Genomic DNA, 10655 nt, shown 5'->3' with positions numbered 1-10655 from the left:
ATTATGGTTTATTTAACGACGCTCGCAACTGCAGAGGTTATATCAGCGTCGCCGGTGTGCCGGAATTTTGTTCCGCAGGAGTTCTTTTACATGCCAGTATATTTATTTCGATAATACTCCTACAGTTATAGTACCCCTGCTACTACTCACATGGGAGAATATAGAATATAGAGGAATGAGAAAGGTTATAGAATCCTGAAAATGGGCGTAGGAAGATGTCCTAGCACATTGTTAAATCTGATGATGATGATAATAAGCTTAATAATAATAATAATAATAATAATAATAATGATAAATTAAATGTTATTGTTTTTTAAAAATAGATTATGACGGCTGTAGTTCTTATGTTGTTATTTGTCTGTGACATAATTAAAGGCATTATTGTATTTCCTTCATGTGGATTTAATGAAGAAAGGTACAAGAAATTAATAACTAGTGAAATGTTTCTACAAAATTATTAAATACAATAAAATGACTGCAAACGTTTAAAAATTCATGAACAACGGCAATACGTCAAGAATTCATATTTAGAAAAATGAATAATACACCTTTTACACGCAGTAATTTCATAGGGCGTTACTGTCGAGAAAGTTAGTTCTAATATTTGGTTAATTTATGAAGATTAACATATAAATATATATATATATATATATATATATATATATATATATATATATATATATATATAATATTTATTATTTGTAATTTGAAATAATTAATAAGTTTAATTTACGATTATACATTAAATAAGACAAGTAACATAATATTTTATATGAATACATCGAGCGACAGGATTGGTAGAAAATCACATGACATGATACAAACTGAACATCGGAATCAGAATGATATCCAGGTGGACACTGCATTCAGCACTGATCGTTCACTCCAGGGTTTGAGCTTGTGGCGTCTAGTTCAGCAGATACGAAGAACCAGCTAGTCGGTGATCTGGAGACTTCGGAGCGAGATATATTTGCCGTTAGGATATTTGTGCCTTTTTAAAAGTTCATAAATTGTCTGATTTTTTAAAGTAAAGTAATTTCTGTGGTGGCTACGTAAGATACAAAATTTTAGCGTACTATTACGAGACAGATTTCGTACAAATACATTATTTCGATTTTATTTTCTATTTTGGATATATTGATATTTATACGGTTTAATAATTAAGAGTGCTAGTTTTTCTAGTCGTTCAGATTTTGAAAACTTAAAGTTCGTACCTATATTTGACAATATATTGCACTAGAATGTAGATATGATTTTAAAAATTGTCTACAATGCTTCTTTGTACGTGAAGTTGACTTGTAAATTCTCATTTAACAAGGATATATGGGCTCATATATGAACTTTCCAGAACCGCTGTAAATTTCAACACTAGTTTCAAATATCTTAGTTTCTTGAAATAAGTTTTCGTTAAATTTTAATATTACTCCGTTAGTTTAACTTCATAAAACGAATCATTTACTACGAAATTGCGTAGTTAATTCTATGCGTGTTAAATTTTCATTCGATGAAAATGTAGTCAGAGCTGCGACTGGAATTCCTGTTAATATTCTAAGTAGCAATGAAACTTGCCTAGTAAGAATTTTATATTCTTTAGATTGCTAGCGTTTATTTTCAAAATGTTATACAGAAGACCTCAGAGTGCCCATAAAATTTCGTTCGATCTGTAAATTTTCTGTACACTGTAAATACTCAGTGGCTAAACAAAGAATCACATTCGATGTTTATACTTCATCAAAGTACAAGTTGTTAGAGGGACTAATGGTTTGTCTTTGGTGTTTTGTTTGTCGTAGCTTTGGTTGTAACATTAATGTAGTTGTAGTACTTTGTATCCTTCTAGTATGTAGTTCCATGGTCTAAGGTGGATGGTTGATCTGATCTCAAATTACACAATGCAATTAATCCATTTAACAATCGCTGGCGCACATTTTGAACAGATCAAGTATCAGGCATTGAATGTGATTAATTTAAAATGGTTCTATTCATTAATTCCTATGATTTTGACTTTCAGATCATAAAGAATACAGGTATATGTGAATCTCTGTAGTAAAAGGAATTCAAAATTTTGCTGTAGTAATGGCGGTTTCTGAATTATGAAAGCGTGGGTTGGTTTATGGGGAACCTTTCACTTGTTAAAAGGATTGGTGTTTAATTCTCAATCTTCCTTCGTATATACATTATAGATTGGCACTTGATAGGCTTATTAATAATTTCAATATTAATTGATAGGGTCAGGTTTCAAGAAATTAAATTTTGATCTAATTGACTCGAACCTAGTGCGTACACAAAATGTAGGCCTTCGTAATAGGAACGATAATTGCGAAAAAAATTAATAAAATCTGTTCTCACTTTAAAAGTTTAATTACTCTGAACTCTTGTTTAGAATAAAATTTACTGTAGATTGACATAGACGCGGTCTGAAAAGTTATTAGAAATTGATATTAACAACCCTGACGGCAAATATATCCAGCATGCCCTTGAGGTTAACAATATCGGACCTGCTGAGTGAAGAATAGAAAAAGAGGATTGAGGTAAATCGCTAGACTCGTGGATTCATAATACAAAGTCAACTTATCTGTAGAAAACGTTAATCAATATGGCGGACATCGTGGAGGATCAGTGATTGGTTAGGTTTAGTTTTTCATGTTTTTGGTATGAATGCATAACACAGGTCAAACAAAGAACCTTCAAAAACGAAACTTAACCTCTTGTCTATTCTCGATGTCGGTCATATTGATGAACGTTTTGTACAGATTTACGAATATCTCATTAACCGTTCTTTGACTCTTCCAGAATATGCGTCACACATCCTGAAAGACATCCTGGCAACTTCAAGCGGTATACTACAGATCTTCAACTCGACAGGAAAAACTGAGGATTCTCCAAGTAAGCTTCGTCCTATATTTTCGAACATTGTTTTTTTTTTAACTCTCAAAATACGTAGTTGGTGTAAATGCAAAACATTTAAAGTCCTGAAAACACATTTCAGGAATGCAATAAAGCTGTTTCAATTTGCTTTATATATGGACAAAACAAAGCATCATAAAATTGTCTGACATAATTTTAAGCCATAAAGAAACAAAGTCGTAAGTTCAGATGTATAGAAAACTTGACAAGTTTTATTGCAGTTCTGAAGATTCTTTTGCTTAGGACATAGTTTACACTCGACTAGCGTTGTGTATTCAGACGTTGATTTCGCTTAAAAATTTTAAACTATTTTCGGTTACTTAATATACTATTAATTAATCTTTACAGTATTAATTGTAATAAATATTATTAATATGCAAACATTTTAGCACTCCCTTGAAAGTGATTTCGTGCTCAAGGAAGGATTAAACACAAAATAATTTTTTAAATCAAAATTAAATAATAGCTTTAAAATGTTCACTAATAACGAAGTGCTTAATATACATACTGTTTTCAACAGTTTGGACGAATTAGATGGACATTTTTCAGAATTGTTTATAAATTGAGATTCGAGGTCTAGGATTAAATACAACATGCAAAATTACAGATAAATCGCAAATATCTTTAAAAACAATATTCACCAATGACAGGGAGCTTACTGTAGCTGTATGTTTAGAAGTCCGGTAATATGAACTATTAAATTAGTTTCTCTCCCATTAGGATGCAGTTTACGACATTGATAATCGTATAGATAAATGTCTACGGATTTATTTTCAGGTTTCATCACGAGGACCTCAAGTGGACTTCACTCCTACCAGTTTCAACTGCAGCCCAATTGTGAAAGGATCCCCTGCGAGATCTCCACGAACAGTAGGATTGCACATTTTGTCCCTTTGCTGCTTTATGATCAGTAAGGGTCACTGGCTGAACCATACAGAAATTCGCGAACCACCCCTGCAAGGTGGTTGTAGTTCCGATGTAGGATTTTTAGTTCTTAAGCGTCAAGTTGGCTGGCCTGATTAGAGATGTCACTGCATAATTAAGGACGTAGTACTGCATTGTTTTGTTTGTGTTGTGGTTTTTCTCTTTCCCGCGCGTCGTTGTCATGTCAGGTTGTTAGGCACACTCTATTTGTCAGGATGTTAATTGTAAGACGTGCCAATGTGCGGGGTTGCATTGGTAGCGCAGTGCATCGACAGGCTGTATGAGACTTGGCAACCATGTGGTTCAGCTAGAGGCGGACATAAAGCAGTATAGTGAAGAGGTCTGTAATAATTCTTCCAAATTTTATCAACTTAAGTCTTTTAAAATCAAACGCCTAATATTACTGGTGTACAGTGAAGTGCAATTGGGTAGAACCAGAGAGTTTGTAATGTATTACAAACTCTTTGGGTAGAACATTGTAAAACAAGGAACATGATAAAATACACAGAAATAATTCTGGAATGAAACACTTAATCACGATTAATAATTTAATTATTGTAAAAACTACGAATACGACCTCTTCACTGAATCTATAGGCATGCGTCAGGGTAGGGTTAAGTGCTTGAAACTCTTCATTCGATTTCGAGTGTTGGGTGTGGCATACAACCCTGACCTAACTAGTTTACTTAGAGTAGCCGGATACCTTCTGAACACAAAATTCTCTCGTCTCTTTACCTAGTCAGAAATAGTGTGGATAATATTCACACGAATTAAACAGAATTTCGAGGATACTAAGATTTGAATATGAATTTCATGAAGTCTCAGAAGGTATCCATACAACAAAATTGACGCATGCAATGGATTCGTCCCCTTGTAGAGAGAAACAGCCAAAGTAGTGATCGTAAACATAATGGTGCACAATTTTATTAAATGTTAAATATGAGTAAATATAATGAAGTCTTAACGTTAATATGGAGATATTTAATTAATAAATGCATTTCAATTGAAGTAATGAAGCAATAGAGAATTGATGATACATAAATATAATACAATTCAATTATAATAAATAATGCAATTGAGAATGGATAGATATAATTTTTAATAATGTAAGTTAATGAAGTAATTGAGAATTGATACACAAGTGCACTTTGTAATGTTAAAGTAATGAATAAATGTTTTGATGGAGGTGCATATTATGTTTACGATTTTGTAGATTATTTTGTTTCTGGCTGTGGATCTCGACGGCTTGATTGGCTGCCGAAAAGGTGAGCGGAGTTATCTTCCGATCTGGAGATGTATGTTCGCGCCTTGTTACGCGTCTTTTTTTTTTTTGTCTTAGTTCAGAATTCCCCCCTAGGTAGTCAGAAAGGCGTGCGCAGATATGTCCAGGTGTGAGGAGATGCTACGCGAGCCACCAAAGCCAATTTCTTCCAAATTTATAAAACAATTGAACAGTAGTGGCGGACCATTATTAACTTCCCCTTCATGATCCTGTGACTCAACGTGTCGAAGGGGTGGCAACAAGGAAATGTGCCGGAATTACGAAGTTGGATGTATGATACGTAATGTTCGTATAATTTTTTGTGAAAGAATTTTATAAAACTGAAATCTGCTAAATTGGCAATGTTGGTAATACTAACATGTTCATATTACTAAAAGTTTTCTACTGTATTAACTATAGATTATTGTAAACTTGATAAATTGTTAGCACTTCAGAACGTGCAATTTGTATCAATGTCTTTATTAAGCAAACGCATTCTTAAAACCAACAATGCTCTTTAAACTTCAAACCTTTGACTAAACAAACGTCATACAGTTACACTACTCAGGGTGTAATTGAATATAATTTGTTCTAAGACTGTAAATGTGGTACAAAATTTGGAGTTGTGGTTTCACTTCACATATATACGATTGCGTCCATAAATTGTCTAGGAACAATTTTTATCACCGTTAATTGCAAATAATTTTGCGCGAATTTCGTTAAATGCTGTTTTCGTAAGATATTGGGCGTGGTTCTTAATATGTATAAACGAAAAAAGAATTCTCTCTAGATTCGTGTTCCGAGGCACATTTTCTTGGCGAAACAGGATCGATCTACCCATAGCGAACTTCTATTGCAAATTTATACGTTATTTTGATGTTTCAGGTGCTTTGTGGAGATTGATACGTTATGCTGAGGGATGCTGTAGATAAGTGTACAGATGCATAACCACTAAATGGTTTAAACACCAACTGGACAGTTTGTTAGTAAGTTTAATGGTAATTCTCATTATTACCAGTTACTATACTGTATTGTCTAGCATTGATAATTTTATTTTGTTTGGCTGAATTTATTTTGAACTCCTAAAAATATTTCTAGGACATAATATTCAAACTATCATCCTCCTTCACGAATTAGGCCTCTGTAGACCTGTTTCGGCCCCATCTAGCAGTCTTCTTAAAGGTCTTCCTGGTCGACGATGTCCTCTAGGTTTATACTGCATCAAAAAATTTTTGGGATTCTTGAATTTTCCATTCATCTTACATGATCTAGCCAATTGAATTTGTATCTGCTGATTTTTTCTTCTACTGACTCTACTTCCAATTGTTCTAAAATTTTTTCATTCCTTTTTTTTATTCAAACTAGAAATAGCGAAATATATTAACTTACATTTTCTAAAATTTTTGTTCTGTTGAATTTCAGGTCATGTTGAAAACTGTTAATAGCGGTTCACAGGTTGAAATTGTAAAACATTTAAATTCATTTCATTGAAATGATATTGAAGATGTTCAGTCATACGAAATGGTTCTTTTATAACATCAAATTCAGATTTAGTGACAAACTGGGAAATTGTACTTTTATCAAGGAAATAAAAAAAAATGTGGTTTTTATAGTGAACAAAATTGGTAACTGCAGTTGAAATTTTGGAAGTTTACTTAATCGAAATTGTTGATATGCTATTGTTTGCTTCACTCGGATTTTTGCTGGAATGGTATAAATATTCTAGTCTTTAATTTTTAATTTCTTTGTGTCTAATAATTTCGATAACTCGGATTTTTAACTTCATTGTACATAGACTTCTCAGGTCTAGTGCACGGAAATGGCAATTGGCATTGCTCGAACTACATTTATGAATGATCTGTAGTTACTATGCATGAAGAGCTCTTTTTTTTTTCCTTCCCCCCCCCCCTCTAGAGTTTTGAAGTTAAAGATTTTTGCTGTTTTAAGTGCCAGTTTCTACTACAGCTTAGTCACATTCCTAGCGACTTGATTACTTCTGGATATTTATGGCTTGTAGAATGTTCAAAAGTTAGAATTGTTGATTTGTTTCACTCTTATTTTTAATAAATGGCAGTATTATTCACTTCGTGTGCAGTATATTGATGTTTGGTTTCAAATTTCTTTAGATGAAGCTCCTGTCCGAAGTGAAACCCCTACTCAACGTGACGGCTAACTGAAAGGATATTGCTTTCCTATGAAAGCCATTATCTACAACAAGATAGCTCTAACAGGAACTTCATCCGCAACTTTATTCTGGTATGAGACTTGGTTAGTTCTCTAATTTCCTTTCCTTTCCTTTAATTTAAGATAGTTTTGAGGGAACTATTTGATAAAGTGAACAGGAGTTCGTGGGGTGTAAATACATTCAATAGTCTTGTTATAATTTATGAACATTGTAAGTGGCGTGTATTTTCCTAACATACCGCTAGTTGTGCTCATTAGTGTTAACTGAAAGATTCCTTTACTTTTGTTGTACAATTGGTCAAAATGAAAGTGGCCGGCGTCTGAGAGACTAAGTTCGAATCTTGTATTTCCCTGAGCGCTCGAGACAGCCAGGCTTTGTTCAAAAGATTGTGTATATTCTTCTAGTAGTTATAAAGGGGAACAAAACTATTAATCATTAATCTTCCGAGAAAATAATTCATATGAGTTTTAAAACGGACAGATCGTTAAACAGTGAATATTGTAACACAAACACGATATACTGTAGAACAAGTTCTCAAGTGGAGTATGACCACTGCTCGTTAAAATGCCATTCTGACTGCAGTAAAACTCTTAGAGTAGTTTGTAGAGCGATAGCTAGAGTGCGTGAGGTTGCAAGTTCAAATCTGCATGGAGTTGCTAAACTTTTTTTTTTTGCAGAGTTTTAAATGCTCTGTGAAAATATAACGAGTTTTGTCACTTTATTTATACTTTTCGCTTTATTTTTTCGTGTTAATATAAACTTTTGATGCTAGATGGAAGTAGCACTAAAGACAATTAGGGGCTTTCATATTAAATGCTGTTAATAATTTTATTAATCCCTGCTGCTTTAAACTCTGTTGCCTAAGGAACATTCAGTAAATATGTTGACGGTTAAATAATTGGCAATAATTAATTTGAAAGTTCTGCTACAAGGAATGATTATACTAATCTATGATCATCATAGCCTAAACGTAGTAATTGTAGACAAGAAAAGCATAATTCTGATGACAAAAAGATTCAGATTTCCTGGAATTATAACCACAAATTTTCACCAATTTTGTAATTATCTGCAAGTAACATGAATTAACATAAGCAAAATTGACTATACTACACTAAAAGGAGTTGCAAAAAAATGAAGTACAAACAAATACACTACGGAGATTCGAAGCGTACTGTGGAGGCAGCCCAAATCAGCGCCTTGTATCATGGAGTTAACTAAAGCGGCGCACGGAGGTTTACTGTAGTGAACTGCGCGCTCACACGAAGGGACTTAGAAAATTTTCGCTGCTCAAGAGATTGGCCCTTTCATTTTGACCGTATGATCATTTTTTCACTTTCCTTAACGTTTAATACTTTTCCGTTCAAATTTTCAATCAGCCCTTGGGTAGAAACTCCAACGCTGCAAACTAGGACCTCGGGTGTGTTGCTCGTAAGTTGTTTACGCAGAGACGACTATTGAACTTTTATGTAAAGCATTTGTTAATGTAAGAGTCTAAATACTGTACCAAATTAAGAAATGGAGTACTGAATCCACCGCCTTGTTCATTGCATCAGTTAAGAAATGTAATTGTCAAACTTCTTCGCTGATCACTCTATTTAAAAAGATTGACAAAATTCTCTCCAGATTAGTGCTGTTAAGCCAGGAAATAGTTGTGAAAATACATTCATAATGGTTAATAAAACTATAATTTTCTTTGCTCTTGTCCTCTTTTCTTTAAATTATGTACTGAAAGTTCCGATAGTCTTGAATCTTGGAGAGAAAAAACGGGGAAAACTTGTTCTATACTAGACTCTCTTAATGGTCAAAAACTGTCTTCACTTGAAAGAATGTAACATCACTAATCTGATGGTAATATTTCAGGAATGGTGCGAAGTTCCTGGTTCCTCGACAACCAGGCGATGCATATAAGAAAGTCAGCAGCTCGTATCACATGTGCGTTAACACTGGAATGTGGAACAACTCTTGTGGAACCAAGATTGGAACGAGAAATGTGAAGTTTTCTGTGGCAAGGCAGTGTGAACTGCAGAAAAACCCCTATTTTCCTGACATGTGAACATTGTAATTTTAAGAAAATAAACCTGTTTATGCTTTGTAAATCTTGTTTCCATTTTTGTGTATTGATAAGCTTACAAATTTCCCAGAATCTATAAATATTTAAACAAGGGCAGATTTCACCAAGCTTATTTAATCGTCGCTTAACTTTTTAATACACTTGAAGGGACATTGAACTTCAATACAAAGTGGTCTTTAAGCTCTCATTAAACCACATTAAAGTTAATTTGTCAATATTTAGTAATTTAATTAATCCTGCATTGACAATTTTCATCATGACGAGAATGATGAACGTGTTACTTGAACGTGATTCCTTACCAAGATGGGCGAGGATAATTTCCGAAAGCGAAGATTTTAATACAAAGGACGAAAAAGATTAGCAAATGGAGTTTAGGCTAAGCAAAACATAAGCATTGTATATTTTGAATAGTACAGAAGGTGATTAAACGATAAATTTATTTTTGCATTAAAATTTATTTCTACTAATTTCCATCTTTTCTAAATTCTGCCCATCCTTTGTTTTCGATGATATTAATAGTTTTGATGTTACCTCTGTTCGACGTCATTTTGTCTTAATTTATAACAAATTAACACTCTATAAAGATCAAGGCTTGTATTAACAAAGCACTTGGCCTTCGAAATTACTATACTATGATTCCGAAGGCCGTGATTACTTGGGAATAAAATTGTGCTTATTTAGTGAAATGAAAACTAATTAAATATCCCATAAGTTGTAAAAGTTAAATTATAATAAAATTAGTCAATTGTGGTTTAGTAACATGGTGGTGAAAATGGTCCTGAAAGGTTTAAACCCGTCTAGCATTGAAAGTTAAAGAACTAATTGTAACTATCGATTCTTTTCAACTTGTATTCTTTAGAATTAATCTAAAAATGCAGATCAACAAAGATGGGATTTTTCGAATTATTTTCCACAGACTTGGGTTCGGTGCAATAACGCCATTTGAGTGATTCTAATTGCGCACTCCTAGTAAAATGCATTAACTCGAATGTGCATTTTGAGTTACAACCATAGGTGTGAATACTTTTTAGTGCACCAGATGAAACCTTGATATGTTTCAGCTTTCAAATGAAAATAAGTAGGAAAAATCTTAATTTTCCGTATTGTTTCCTAGTTCAAAGGTGTCCATTTCCTGGAAAATAACACATTGAGTTGCTGCAATATTTTACTGGCGGTGCGTGCGATTTCTTTATACGTCCGACTTGTAGCAAATGCCAATTTACTTGGTTGTACGTTCTCCAGTATTTATGCATAAGGATGTTTTGACAGTTTTTTTTCTGAGATTCTTCTGTTTATTATAGACGAATTTA

The 10655-nt window shown here is 33.3% G+C and overlaps 1 long non-coding RNA gene across 1 annotated transcript; it reads left to right on the top strand.

Annotated features, from left to right (window-relative positions):
- Nucleotides 1-5325: 5325 nt before the first annotated feature.
- Nucleotides 5326-9370, top strand: LOC138711597 (uncharacterized). The gene is made up of 3 exons (XR_011335405.1): nt 5326-6075; nt 7216-7345; nt 9135-9370. It is a non-coding gene; the product is annotated as an uncharacterized lncRNA (long non-coding RNA).
- The last annotated feature ends 1285 nt before the right edge of the window (nt 9371-10655 follow it).

This window comes from Periplaneta americana, chromosome 13, assembly GCF_040183065.1.
Source record: "Periplaneta americana isolate PAMFEO1 chromosome 13, P.americana_PAMFEO1_priV1, whole genome shotgun sequence".
Classification (NCBI taxonomy): Eukaryota; Metazoa; Arthropoda; class Insecta; order Blattodea; family Blattidae; genus Periplaneta; species Periplaneta americana.
The sequence above is the reverse complement of the archived record's forward strand: the minus strand, read 5'-3'. Positions and strand labels throughout refer to the sequence as shown.